The 14,815-nt window shown below is 41.4% G+C and overlaps 1 long non-coding RNA gene across 1 annotated transcript in view; it reads left to right on the top strand.

Annotated features, from left to right (window-relative positions):
• The first annotated feature begins 5,913 nt into the window (after positions 1–5,913).
• LOC131196064 (uncharacterized) overlaps positions 5,914–14,815 on the top strand; it is a 95,223-nt gene continuing 86,321 nt past the window's right edge. The window contains exon 1 of the long non-coding RNA XR_009154617.1: positions 5,914–6,015. This is a non-coding gene — a long non-coding RNA (uncharacterized LOC131196064). The remainder of the gene's footprint in view (positions 6,016–14,815) is intronic.

Raw genomic sequence — 14,815 nt, forward strand, 5'->3', positions numbered from 1 at the left:
ATGAATCTAGATGCTCAAGTTGCTTCCTACAAGGGAAACCCAATTCTGTGAGATTTAATCCCCTCCCTGCCTAGCTTGCACAGCAGTTGTCAATCTTTGCTGGTTAGTCTCACTGCTTGCTTGTAAATTGCACACTTTGGCAAGGTACAGAGGTTCCAGGAGGAATTGCTGGAAAGGGGCCAAGTGATTGCAGGAAGCAGCCTGTGTTGCAGCTGAGCCAATTCTGAGGACTTGACATTGTCCCTTGTCATTGCTTGGCTTGGCTTGCTCCTCACTCACCTCACGCTTTGCTCATCATCCTGCTTATGTGCAAACCACAATCCTGCCTGGGATCAAAGCATGCTCCTTTGGTCTAACTCAGTACTGGAGGCTGGAAGGTTTTTGTTTTGTCTCTATTTTTTAAAAATAAATCATGATCTCCCAGGGAATCCCTAGTGCTCCAGTCAAAAAACTCTGTGGTAAGGTGTAGAGAAGGACAGAGGTGAATTTGGAAAAGACATGTATTGGTTAGCAAAACATGATTTAATTCCACCACAGGAACAGAACATTAGAATTAAACTTAAACAAGATCTGCCTTAACTATGTTTGGTATTGGGATCACTGTCAGGCTTTTAAGACTGATATTATCCTTTCATGGTAGGCCAGGTTAGAAAGCTAACTGGTAAAAAATACTGGAAAACCTATTTTAGTAATATAAGTCATGGTAACAATCTTGAAGGCCTCCCCGCCCCCCACTTATACTAAGGATTGTTAGGATGGAGTCAGTTTACACGTCTAACATTATTTTTTTCTCTTTTCTCTTTTCTCTTCTCTTTTCTTTTCTTTCCTCTTTTCTTCCTCTCTCTTCTTTTCTCTTCTCTTTGGCTTAAATTATGTTTTGCTACATGTAACATTCCTTTTCCAAGGTTGACTAGTTGAGTAAAATTCTGCACCAATTTACCACATGCAAACATTTTCTTGTTAACATACTGCTTGTATTTGAATTTGAAAATAAAACTGCAAAATATTAAATTAAGAGAAAGATATATTTATTAGATTTATATCCTGCCTTTATACAACTCAAGGTAGTATACCCAAAATAATTCCAGACAACTTCCATGCTGCCACCAGTTTTGACTTGCTAATTTTCTCTATGGGCAGGTAAGTGTTCATAGAAGAAAGAATTGGTACTATCTACCATTATGTGATTTCTCTGCCTGTGCGTATGTCTCTAAAATGAAGAGGGCGTTACTTTGTGGCCCTCTGTGTGCAATTTTAAACTAGGAGATTTATTATTAAAGTACTGCTGTTAGACATTCTATACTTTTACATATATAAAAAAGAGGCTTTATAAGCAAAGTGGTTAATATATAGTACTTCTGCTACTGCAAAGTTTTCCCTTATATCTGATGATGATGATGACGACTCTTAATGGAAACTATAGACATAAGAATACATGCATCTGTAGTTTTAATTAGAAATTTGTTTTAGTTTATCAAAGGGAGTAAGCAGCGCCTGATATCTGAGTCATAAGTGGCTTCTTCCCCAAAAATAAACATATTTTTGTAGATACTCATAATCTTAGATATACATATACTACTTCAAGAACATAAAGTATCACTTATCCTGGGGAACAGAGAGTGCTAGAAATTGAAGTATTCTGCTGATACTTGATTTCCCCTCTAGAAAAAACATACTTATAAATTACAGGTCACCCTAATTTACCTTCTACGAGTAGCAAGTTGTGAAAGAAAAGCATTACATGGTTAATTTGATGCAAGAAAGAATTTCAGCAAACTAGGCTGTTTGCACTACTGAAATTCCATCATCTATAGTACATTGGTTTTAAAAGACTCCTTCTTCCATTTAGCTGTTCTTATCACAGAATATTGGGGTATTATACAGATTTATCAGTAATTATTTGTCTCACTGTGTTTATAATGCATAGTGCATGTATACTAATATCAATTTAGAGCCAAGAAAATCAAGAGCACTAGGGTTGTTAATCATCACTTAAGCTCCTCATTTCCTACTAAAGGTTCTTCCAAAGTGCATTCAGACTTTGTAATTTTAAATCTTAAATTTGTTATATGAAATCATTTCAAATTGGCTATGGAAGCTGATTTTATATTATCTAAAATTATTTTTATGGGGTGGTGGTCTTTGATGCATTCTGAGCTTAGTTGTTTTCTTGCAGATGTTTCGTTACCCACACTAGATAACATCATCAGTTCTAGTGATGTTCAGTATCAGAAGCAAGTGCTGTAATTATTTCTACATTCTAACATTCAAGTACATACATAATTAGCAGTAAACAGACCTCTGACCAATGAGATTTACTTTGTCTTATAGGCTTAGGTTGGCAGTCAGGTGGTTTACTTGATAGTGCTCAAGTGAATTAGTCCAATTGCCAGTGTTTGCATACTGTACTGTAAACCAGCGGTCCCCAAACTTTGTGGCTTGGCGGCCCAACTGAGAGGGGAGAGGAGAACCAGGCTGCGCAAGCTGTGGGGAAGCATGCACATGTGCACATGCAGTTTGACTCACAGAGTAGTGTGCCAGCGCGCATGCGCATGCATGTCGGCCTGCCACTTGCATGAGCAGAGCTGCGTGTGAGCGTGTGCACCGGCCTACTGCTCGCGCAAGTTGAGCTTAACAGGTGTGGGTGTGTGCTGCCCTGCCACTCACGCAGCCCAGTTGCAAATAGGTCGCGGGCCGCGGTCTGGGGATTGGGGCTCCCTGCTGTAAACCATAAAGTTACGACACCAGCTAATTGACTCACTGCGTTGGATTTGCACAAACTACATTTTAGTTAAGCATGCAGTATGAACCCAGCTATTGTATGGTATTCCAAGGGGATTTTTGAAACTGTTGCCATATTAGGATAGAAATATAATATAAATTGCCATAGATCTGGCAATTTAACTGAATTATTTGAACATTATTTTAACCTATGTTTAAAATATCAGCTACTATTGCTTTTGGACTTCTGGCTTTTATTATGCTGATAAGGTTATAAAATGAACCAGAGAAGAGAAAAGCATGTGATTTATTTGACTAGCCTTTTAGTTCTTTTCAAATGTATATTCCAGCTATGCCTGCATGGTAAACTGTTCTTAAATAAATAACAATAAAAAGTACTGAGAATTAGTTGGTATGTTAGAAAGAAGAAACCAGAATTGTAAGTGGCTTACTCATTGGTAGATTTTGTTCTTTAATTGTAGGTAGAAGAGGTGCTTGCACCATTTTGAATATTATAATGTAGATTCACAAAACCATTTTATCAATCTTGTATCAAAATGTATTAATATTTTGTTATTATTTTATTGCTAATATTTAAATTTATTGCAAACAATCCTCTGATTTTCCTCCTCCTCTATCTCCCTGTAGTGTCTTCCAACCTTCAAATAAAAATACTATATAGGTCCTATGGCCTGTGTGCCCGAGGTGGCATGCAGAGCCATCTTTCCGGGCACGCAAGCTGTCGCCCAACTCACCTGCATGCGCACGCCCCCCCAGCTGGTGTTCGGGGCCCCGGTGCGAATGTGTGCAATTCAGGGGACCCAGCTGGTCTTTGGAGCTCACCTGAGCATGCCTGCCCATTTGCGCATGCATGCGAGAGTACTTGCATGCAGCACGTGCATTCGTAGACAGCGTTCATGTGCATGCATTGCACACGTGAAAACCGTGTACCTGCGCAGATGTTGCAATTGCGCGTGCGGGAGGAATCGTGTTACTGTGGATAGTACGTGTGTGTGCAAAGTGCGCGAAGCACGTACCTGTTCGGCACTCGGTGAGTAAAAGGTTTGCCATCACTGATATAGATAGTCCTTGACTTACAACAGTTCAGTTATTGACTGTTCAAAGTTCCAACAGCACTGAAAAAAGTAACTTATGACCTTTTTCATACTTATGACTGTTGCAACCATCCCCATGGTCACATGATCAAAATTCAAATGCTAGGCAACTGATTCATAGTTACGACGGTTGCCATGTCCTGGGGTCATGAGATCGCCTTTTGCAACCTTCTGACAAGCACAGTTAATGGGGAAGCCAGGTTCATTTAACAACAATGTTACTTACTTAACAACTGCAGTGATTCACTTAACAACTGTGGAAAGAAAAGTGGTAAAATGAAGCAAAACTCACTTACAAATGTCTCACTTAGCAACAGAAATATTGAGCTCAATTGTAATTTTAAGTTGAGGACTACCTGTAGTTATTAGTAAGTCTAATCAGAAAATTAAATAACAAATCAAAAATAGGTATGTTATGATGACTAGCAACTGTGACAAAAGCTATTGTGGAACGCATGATATTAACTATTCTTCCTAATTCAACAACAAATGCCATAAAATACTAAAAAAAAAAGTATGAAATAATAATAAAATATTTGGTGACGGATATTAACTAAACTAGAATTCATATACAATTCTTATGTGTGTATTTTTTCGCATATAGTTGTTTCAGCCTTATGGCACAGTGGTTAGAATGCAGTACTGCATGCTATTTCTGCTGACTGCCGGTTGCCAGCATTTTGGCAGTTCGAGTCCTTCCAAGGTCGTTACAATGAGGACACAGATTGTTGGGGGCCATATGTTGACTCTGTAAACCACTTAGTTTGGGCTGTAAAGCGGTATATAAATCTAAGTGCTATTGCTATTACTGCAAGTAATAAGCATTGTTATTATAAGCAAAACTGTTTTCTTCAATAGGATGAAGTGTTAAAAAAGATAAAGAAGCACAGCATTGAATATGGACACCATTTTGGGTTTGGACTTATGCAACATGCTAAACCCCAAACCAGATTTGACAAAATATCATTTATGTCAGCTCTTTGAGGTAGTCTAGACAGGAAACCAAAACCATGAGTAATAATAGTACCTTTACTGTGTGGTTACAGCACATTGTCTTGCAAATCTGAAAGCTTTTCCCCACCTCCCTTTACTTTACTTTCCAGACAACTAGGAAGGGTCCTTTCACAACTTTCTTTGCCCTCTGTTGTGGGCTTTTGTGGTCTGAAATGGCTTTTATATCACCTGTGTAGCTCTTCTTCCTGTTTCCAAGGTTATTCTCATAGCCTATTACATAACACGCAATTGCAAGCAATTAACCCGTTCTATCATTTACCTGTTTGTAATTTGTTCTTTCCAGTTTAGTCTTGTCTCATCAGAATCTGAAAATATAGCATCTATACTGGATTATAAATCAAATAAATAATGAACTATGGAATTACAGCATCCATTTGATTGATGGATGGATTGATTGATTATGTGCCATCAAGTCAGTATTAACTCATATTAACTACATATGTGTGTTTGAACCTGTATGTTGATATGGCCTAAAGGCTAATCAATCAATATATATATAACTACATAGATAATTTTCTTCTTGATCTGATCAATTGTGTGCTATCAAGTTGGTGTTGATTCTTAGTGATCACTTGATGGATTTTTCTACAGTCTAACATTTGTCCTGAACCTTCCTGATCTAGGTCTTGAAAATGTAGCAAACAAGAGATCTGGTATATTAGATTGGAACTGGAATTAGATTAGAATTATTCTGATCCGAGAACTACCCAGCTGTCCAGAAAAAAGATTTAGAGATAGCTTTACTATTTTGTTTTTTAAACTTGTGAAAATAATTTTCATAACTATTTAGTGCTCTGGAATACTTAGAATTTATTTCAAATAAGAGTTAACACAGGCTTTCAGTTTTGCTGGTAAAATCACTGGTATGTACTATATTTTGACAGAATTTCAGTCTTAAGCTCATTCAGGAGCATCAACCTCACTGAATTCCTTGAAATGTAGTTTTGCTTAGGGTTGTCATGTGTCTTTCGTCTTTTGGTTTGCGAAAATAGGAAGTAAAACAATATTATAGGAAGTAAAGTACTAGTTTTCTACAGAACTGCTCAATTAAAAACAAATCTATATCTGACTTGCAGTATTGTAGTCAATGAAAGGAAGATGCATGAGGTGTTGACAAGCATTTGGTAAATCATAGTAACAATTAATTTAACTGGAATCAGATTATGTAAGTATTGCATTCACATTACTTTTGAAATGTAAAGTTTTTGTTTTTTTCTGTTTTGTGTTTATATCATAATCATAGAGATTCTTTTAGCTCAATGTCTCCACAGTTGTTCCCTTACAGCATTTATTAAGATTTATATGAATTTTAATATTTTATTGTTTGACTTTCCCTTAGATACCCTGATTAAATTAAGGTCATGGTAGTCTATACATTTCTTGGTTTTTAATCTGCTGCTATTAACACATCTATTTGGCAAGAATCTTTATTATGTTACAATTCTTTTGCTATACTTCCTGCTTTCTGTGCTTAAAATCCCCTATTACTTTCTTGAATAACTAGCGGAACCTCCAGCACATTTGCAAATTCCAGGAAACACAAGTTGTTTATATTCTTCTAAGTGCATTTTTGGTCAAAGGATCAGGATAGTGTTAGAATTGTTCCACAGAACATTGTTCAGAATGCAGTTTGATTTTGTCACTAGAATAATCTAAACAGAGCATTCATACGATATAGGCATTTATGTCTAGCTTCAGTGATAGAAAAAATGACAAAAGATTTATTGTATTGTTCCCTTTCTGACTTGCATTATGACATTGCAGATGCATGTAATGGGAGGACTATGTGTTGTGATGTTTGTCATCTCCTCCCCATCCTTATGCAGATGCCTATATCTTTCTATTTAGTTACTGCATTTATTTCCTGCCACCATCCAAATCAGCTCTCAGGATCCTTTATATAATAAGGGGCAAAGGTATAGACATATTTATTTATTTATTTATTTATTATTTAAATTTGTATACCGCCCTTCTCCCGAAGGACTCAGGGCGGTTCACAGCCAAGTAAAAAATGAATACATTGTAGATACAATTAAAATACTAATAAAAAACTTATTTGAATTGGCCACAATTAAAATTAAAGATAAAACCCATTAAAAACCCATAACTTAAGAAAACTAACCCAGTCCAGCGCAGATAAATAAGTAAGTTTTGAGCTCGCGGCGAAAGGTTCGGAGGTCCGGAAGTTGACGAAGTCCTGGGGGGAGTTCGTTCCAGAGGGCGGGAGCCCCCACAGATAAGGCCCTTCCCCTGGGTGTCGCCAGACGACACTGTCGCGCCGACGGCACCCTGAGGAGTCCCTCTCTGTGAGAGCGCACGGGTCGGTGAGAGGTATTCGGTAGCAGCAGGCGGTCCCGTAAGTAACCCGGCCCTATGCCATGGGCGCTTTAAAGGCGTTCACCAACACCTTGAAGCGCACCGGAAGGCCACAGGTAGCCAGTGCAGCCTCGCAGGATAGGTGTCACTCGGGAGCCACGAGGGCTCCCTCTATCACCAGCGCAGCTGCATTCTGGACCAACTGCAGCCTCCGGATGCCCTTCAAGGGAGCCCCATGTAGAGAGCATTGCAGTAGTCCAGGCGAGATGTCACAAGGCGTGAGTGACTGTGCACAAGGCATCCCGGTCTAGAAAGGCGCAACTGGCGCACCAGGCGAACCTGGTGGAAAGCTCTCCTGGAGGCGGCCGTCAAATGATCTTCAAAAGACAGCCGTGCATCCAGGAGAACACCCAAATTGCGCACCCTCTCCGCCGGGGCCAATGACTCGCTCCCGACAGTCAGCGCGGACTCAGCTGACTGTACCGGGATGCCGGCATCCACAGCCACTCCGTCTTGGAGGATTGAGCTTGAGCCTGTTTCTCCCCATCCAGACCCGTCGGCTTCCAAACACCGGGACAGCACTTGATAGCTTCATTGGGGTGGCCGGTGTGGAAAAGTACAGCTGGGTGTCATCAGCGTACAGCTGGTACCTCACACGAAGCCACTGATGATCTCACCCAGCGGCTTCATATAGATGTTGAACAGAAGGCGAGAGAATCGGCCCTGCGGCACCCACAAGTGAGGCGCGCGGTGACCTCTGCCCCGTCAACACCGTCTGCGACGGTCGGAGAGATAGGAGGAGAACCACCGATGGCGGTGCCTCCACTCCCAATCCTCCAACCGGCGCAGCAGGATACCATGGTCGATGGTATCAAAAGCCGCTGAGAGGTCTAATAGGACCAGGGCAGAGGAATAACCCCTATCCCTGGCCCTCAGAGATCATCCACCAACGCGACCAAAGCCGTCTCAGTGCTGTAACCGGGTCGGAAGCCGGACTGGAGCAGGTCCAGATAGACAGTTTCCTCCAGGTGCAGGGGAAACTGATATGCCACCATACTCTCTACAACCTTCGCATGAGCGGGTTGGAGACGACGATAATTACCTAAAACAGCGGGTCAGGAAGGCTTCTTGAGGAGGGCCTCACCACCGCCTCTTTCAAGGCGGCGGAAGACTCCCTCCAACAAGGAAGCACTCGTAATCCCTGGAGCCAGCCTCGTGTCACCTCCTGAGTGGCCAGCACCAGCCAGGAGGGGCACGGGTCCAGTAAACACGTGGTGGCATTCAATCTACCCAGCAACCTGTCCATGTCCTCGGAGTCACAGGGTCAAACTCATCCCAAACAACATCACCAAGACCGCCCTCAGATACCCGTCTGGATCGCCACAATTTTGGTCCAGACCGTCCCTAAGCTGAGCGATTTTATCGTATAGATAACCGTTAAACTCCTCAGCACGTCCCTGCAGCGGGTCATCCCGCTCCCCTGGTGAAGGAGGCGGGTCACCCGAACAGGGCAGCTGGGCGGTTATCTGCCGGCGCAATGAGGAGGCGTAGGCGCCTCGCTTCCCTCAGTGCCACTAGGTAGGTCCTAGTATAGGATCTAACTAGTGTCCGATCAACCTCTGAGCGGCTGGACCTCCAGGAACTCTCTAGGCGTCTTCTCCGGCGTTTCATCCCCTCAGCTCCTCGGAGAACCAAGGGCGGTTGGGATCTGCGCGGGTCAGAGGCCGCAAAGGCACGACACGGTCTAAAGCCCCAGCCGCAGCCCGTTCCCAGGCTGCAGCTAGTTCCTCTGCCGTGCCGTGAGCCAGACCCTCAGGAAGTGGCCCAAGCTCCGTCCGAAACCTCTCTGGGTCCATCAGGCGCCTGGGGCGGTACCATCGTAATGGTTCCGTCTCCCTGCGGTGTTGAGTAGCGGTCAGAAAGTCCAGGCGAAGGAGAGAGTGATCTGACCATGACAAAGGTTCAATGACTATTTCCTTTAAGTCCAGATCTCTCAACCACTGACCAGAGACAAAAATCAGGTCCAGTGTGCCTCCCCCGATGTGAGTGGGGCCATCCACTACTTGAGTCAGGTCCAAGGCCGTCATGGAGGCCAAGAACTCCCGAGCTACCGTCGATGACGAGCCGGCAGATGGCAAGTTAAAGTCCCCCATGACTAACAGTCTGGGGGTCTCCACTGCCACCCCGGCAAGCACCTCCAGGAGCTCGGGCAGGGCAGCTGTCACGCAGCAAGGAGCCAGGTACGTGACCAGCAAGCCCATCTGACATCTATGACCCCACCTCACAAAGAGGGATTCACACCCGGCGATCTGAGGTACAGTGGTCTCCCTCGGCTCTAGACTCTCTTTAATAGCAACCGCCACCCCTCCACCCCTACCCTGGGCCCTCGGCTGATGAAATGCACGGAAACCCGGTGGGCACATCTCGACCAGGGGCACACCCCCTTCAGTGCCCAACCAGGTCTCCGTAACGCCTATAATATCCGCGGCACCCCCCTGAATCAGATCATGTATTAGGGGGGCCTTATTGGCCACGGACCGTGCGTTGCATAACATCAGACGTAGGCCCAGGCTCTGAGGGTCTTGACCATCCGGGGAACGGGAGAAGTCAGGGGGATCGGGGCACGCGATCGCCTGCAAACATCGAACGTGACCCCTATGTCGATACGATCCCCCTTCCGCCATATCTGCCCCTCCCACCTACCGTGCAAATAGACTCACCTCACACAAAGGAACACACCCCCATAACCTCCGAACCCATTTGATAGTCGCCACGAGCATGCGCTGGAACTGGTTTCCCTCCCGACGGGCTACCCCCCTCTCCCACCCTAACCCTCCCACCCCCACCCACTACCCTCCCCCCCCTCCAACCCAGACCCGTCAGTTCCCACCCTCCCCTTAAGATTCCCATTAAAATTCCCTTTAAAAACCCTATTAAAATAATTAATTAAAAATCCCCTGAGTCTCCTATTTTTGGCATGCCATCTCTCGGGGTTCCAAAACCCGTCCTCAAGATGGGCCCTCGATAATGTGGAGGGCCAGACCCGCGAGAGAGGGGAATCTCGCAGGGCAAGAAGGTCAGCCACTGTAAATGTCCGCATGATAAAAATCCGGCAAACGGACCCATCCTGGACCTGTCAAGATGAAAGTCTCTGTTGGGCTGCAATATTAATCTTTAGGCCAAATGGTTCTCCCAATTATTTTTCTATTTTGTGAATTATAATGGGGGAGGGTCCATATTTTTTTTCTGCCTCGGAGGCTGTGTGTAGCATCTGGATACCGTTCTCTGAATCCAACAAATAGAGCAATAGTGATGGTAAAGAATGTGAATAGTTTCTCTTTTTAAATTCTTAATTACAGGTAGTCCCCGATTTACAACAGTTCATTTAGTGACTGTTCGAAGTTACAACAGCACGGAAAAGAGTGATTTATGACTGTTTTTCACAGTTACAACCATTGCAGCAACCCCATGGTGACCTGATCAGATTTAAGAAGTTTGCCAACGGAGTCATATTTATGACAGTTGCTTTGTCCCAGGGTCATGCGATCAACTTTTGCTACCTTCTAATAAGCAAAGTCAATGGAGAAGCTAGATTCACTTAACAACCATGTTACTAACTTAAGAACTGCAGTGATTCACTTAACAATTGCAGCAAGAAAGGTCGTAAAATGGGGCAAAACTCATTTAACAAATATCGTACTTAGCAACAGAAATTTTGGGCTCAGTTGTGGTCGTAAGTTGAGGACTACTTGTATAAGGAACAGTATCCATATAGAGGGGAGTCATTGCAAATTGGTTGTTCCTATGCTGCCAGGATATCATGATGAACCCAAATTCACATGATAGATATCTGCCCGGCTCTTTTCTTCACTGTTCAATTAGGGCACAGGTGGCATGAGTAGGGCTCCTTTTGCTTGTAGCTCTCCAGACAAAAAACTGTGCTGGAGTTGATCTTCAACCCTTAGCAGTTCTAGAATCAAATAACATTTAGAATGTGAGCAGATGTGCTAATAAAGAATATTTAGCTTAGTACCTACTACAATGGGATTCATATATGGACATGAGCTCATTTCTAGTATTTTAAAGAAGAGTTGGGTAGCCACGTGGTGATATTGATTGAAGATGCAATTTCAGGGAATGAGGCTAACAACTGCTTCTTAATGTGCATGGATGAATTTAGCCCAGTCTCCTATTTTAGTTCTTTGATGCATAAATCTATGCTTGGAGTTATAATATTTGCCTGAAATCTTTTTTTTTTTTTTATTGAAAGAGTTTTAAAAAAACAAAAACATTTTTCCCCCTTTTTTCCCCCTCCCTCCCAAAAAAAAAAAACAAAACACCCCCCTCCCTCCCCCACCCCCCGGCTTCCCGGGTCAATCACAAGGTATAGTTATACATAAACCAAACATAGAATAAAATTCTCCCTTCCAATCCAAATAACCACATCCAAAGCTTTTCGTCTCCCAACCCCCTCCCCATTACATAAAATAACTTTCTAATTATTCAAAGGCAATCTGATATTTCTTAATCTGGTATCTATTTTGTAGATAATCAATCCATTTTTTCCATTCAATTAAATATCTTTCCTGCGTATTGTCTTTTAAAAACGCTGAGATTTTAGCCATCTCAGCCAAATTAATAACTTTCAATATCCATTCTTCTATTGTAGGTATCTCTTCTTTCTTCCAGTATTGTCCAATCAACAGTCTTGCTGCTGTTATTAAGTTCAAAATCAATTTAGTCTCAATCCCTGTACAATCCATTGTAATTCCCAAAAGGAAAAATTGTGGCAGGAACTTTATCTTCTTCTTCAGTACATTTTGAATAATCCACCAAATTCTTATCCAAAAGACCTTAATTTTCTTGCAGGTCCACCAAACATGAAAATATGTAGCATCATCACAATCACACCTCCAACATTTCGCTTGGATATTAGGATACATACATGATAATTTTTTGGGATCTAAGGCTTTCTCTGCATCCAAAAAAATAAGTGCCGCTGAAGTATTCTTCTTTTCCAAATATTCCAATATATTAATAATCTGTCTAACATTATTCCTCATCTGCCTCCCTTTTATAAAACCAGATTGATCAGTATGAATTCTTTGTTGTAAAACTAACATTAATCTATTTGCTATTATTTTTACAAAAATCTTATAATCATTATTTAAAAGTGAAATCGGCCTATAGTTACCAGGTTTAGAGCAGTCTTGCTCCTCTTTCGGTATCAGTGAAATAAAAGATGTTTTCCATGACGGGGGTATTCCCACTCCTAATTGTATCTGATTAAATAATTCTTTAAGTGGGCCTAATATTTCATCCTGTGTTTTTTATAATAAGTTGCTGTAAGACCATCTGTACCAGGGGTTTTCCCCATTTTTAATTGTTTAATTGCCTCCACTATTTCTCCAGTAGCTATCGGCCGGTTCAGCTCCTCCCTCTGTTCTAATGTTAGAATATTCACCTTATAATCTTTCAAATAATCATAAATGTCCCTATCCAATATTTTGTCTTTTGCATATAGTGCAGTATAAAATTCTGAGAATGCCTTTTTAATTTTATCCTGTTGGTATATCTCTTTACCTTTATATTCTATTTTTTGTATGACACGTGCTTTCTGTTTCTTCCTTAAATTTATATGCCAACCATCTCCCAGGTTTATTTGCATTACAAAAGGTATTATGTTTAGCATATTGTATATTCGTTGCCACCTGGTCTGCCATTAACATATTAAATTGACTCTGTAATATTTTTATAGCCTCCTTAAGTTTATGATCTTGAAATCTTTACTAGTTCAACCTCATTATGAGTTCAACCTCATTATTGGAGGGAAAACATATTTTAAAAATCAACAAATTCTAGCACGTGGTCCCTGTTCTGACTTGCTGTGAACATGAAAAATCACTCAAAGTAAAACAAATGCCTCCCAAACACAAATTCTTCAGTTATCTCACAAACCTCAGTCCAATTAGGCAAACTGCCAGAGGCCCTTCCTGGTAAATGTCCAGAAGCCACAAAAACAAAAACGTACATGAAGCAGAGGATGAAGCAGAAGACACAGCTACAACGTTGTTTTCCAGCAAAGCTGAAACACCGGTGCTGGTCTGTTTTAAGCCTTATGGGATGGGCCAATCATCTCTTGGCCCTACTCTCGAGTTGTCCTCTCTGCTTGAACTGCTCTTGCCTTCTGGCAGCTCTTCTCATGCGTGCATTAGGAACAGGCTCCTCCTGTTCCTCTGCCTCACTACTATCAGTCTCTGGAGGCTCTGGAGTCCGCACCTCACTTCCCGATGGCCCTGGCCTCACCTCAGTCTCATCACTGTCTGATTCCATTGCCAGCTCCATAGGCTGCTGACGGACCATAACATCAATTCTGCAGCATAGTCATATTGGCCCATCCTTTTAAAAAAAAATGTAAAGAAGGTATGTTGAAGTCTTTTAAAATAAAAAAGTGTGCTCAAAAGATATTAAGCAAATGGAGCCAATGAGCAGATTTGTGAGTTGAGTTGATGTGTAGGAAGATGGGCAGGAAGCAAGCCCTGATGAACAAGTGTTAGACAACTTCCTTGTATGTATTGCAACAAAATTCTTGAGGTGTCACTGGCCACCTCAATGGGGGCTAAATGTCAATGAAATTTAATTTACTGAATTATCATTCTGTTTAGAATAGAATAGAATAGAATTTTTTATTGGCCAAGTGTGATTGGACACACAAGGAATTTTTCTTGGTGCATATGCTCTCAGTGTACATAAATTTATATTATTGTGTACATTATAATAATTATATAAATATAATTATCAAATTTATCAAATTAAATTTGTAAATATTTCACATAAAATTATTTAGATATTATAATAAAACATTGAGAGGTATGTTGTCTATCAGTATATCTGATCAGAGTCCACTAGGTATCTAATCTGAATTTACTTTCATGTGGAATGTAGAGGAAGGCCTTGATTTTTTTTTTTAATTTACATTTATATCCCACCCTTCTCCGAAGACTCAGGGCGGCTTACAGTGTATAAGGCAATAGTCTCATTCTATTTGTATATTTACAAAGTCAACTTATTGCCCCCCCAACAATCTGGGTCCTCATTTTACCTACCTTATAAAGGATGGAAGGCTGAGTCAACCTTGGGCCGGGCTTGAACCTGCAGTAATTGCAGGCTGCTGTGTTCTAATAACAGGCTTCTTACCAGCCTGAGCTACCACGGCCCCTAAAAAGTAAATTGGAAAGTTATTCTGGTCAGAGTGATTTGGTGTCTCTGTGATGCAATTGGATAATAATCCCTCCCCTACCAGTTGGATATCTGTTCAAAAGTAAAGCCAATATAGCTCAACCTACTTTACTCCCAGTGAAATAAGAGAAACTTAAGAATATTTGCTTTAAAACTTGTAAAATTAGCTATGAAAAAGCATACAATCAATTTTTTTAAAAGTATAGGATAAGTTTTGCTAGTTGCCATAAAGCTAATTTTCCTCTTAATAGAACAAAGGAATAAAAAGCAGGAAATAAATCCAGAATGTAATAGTAATAGTAACCCAAATAAAATGCAATGTGGCTTTATTTACAAACACAGATTCAGACTATTCATGCAAAAATTATCAAATTAAAATACAGTATTTTACAAAAGTGGTAGATGGTTAA

The sequence above is a fragment of the Ahaetulla prasina genome, chromosome 3, assembly GCF_028640845.1.
Source record: "Ahaetulla prasina isolate Xishuangbanna chromosome 3, ASM2864084v1, whole genome shotgun sequence".
NCBI lineage: Eukaryota > Metazoa > Chordata > Lepidosauria > Squamata > Colubridae > Ahaetulla > Ahaetulla prasina.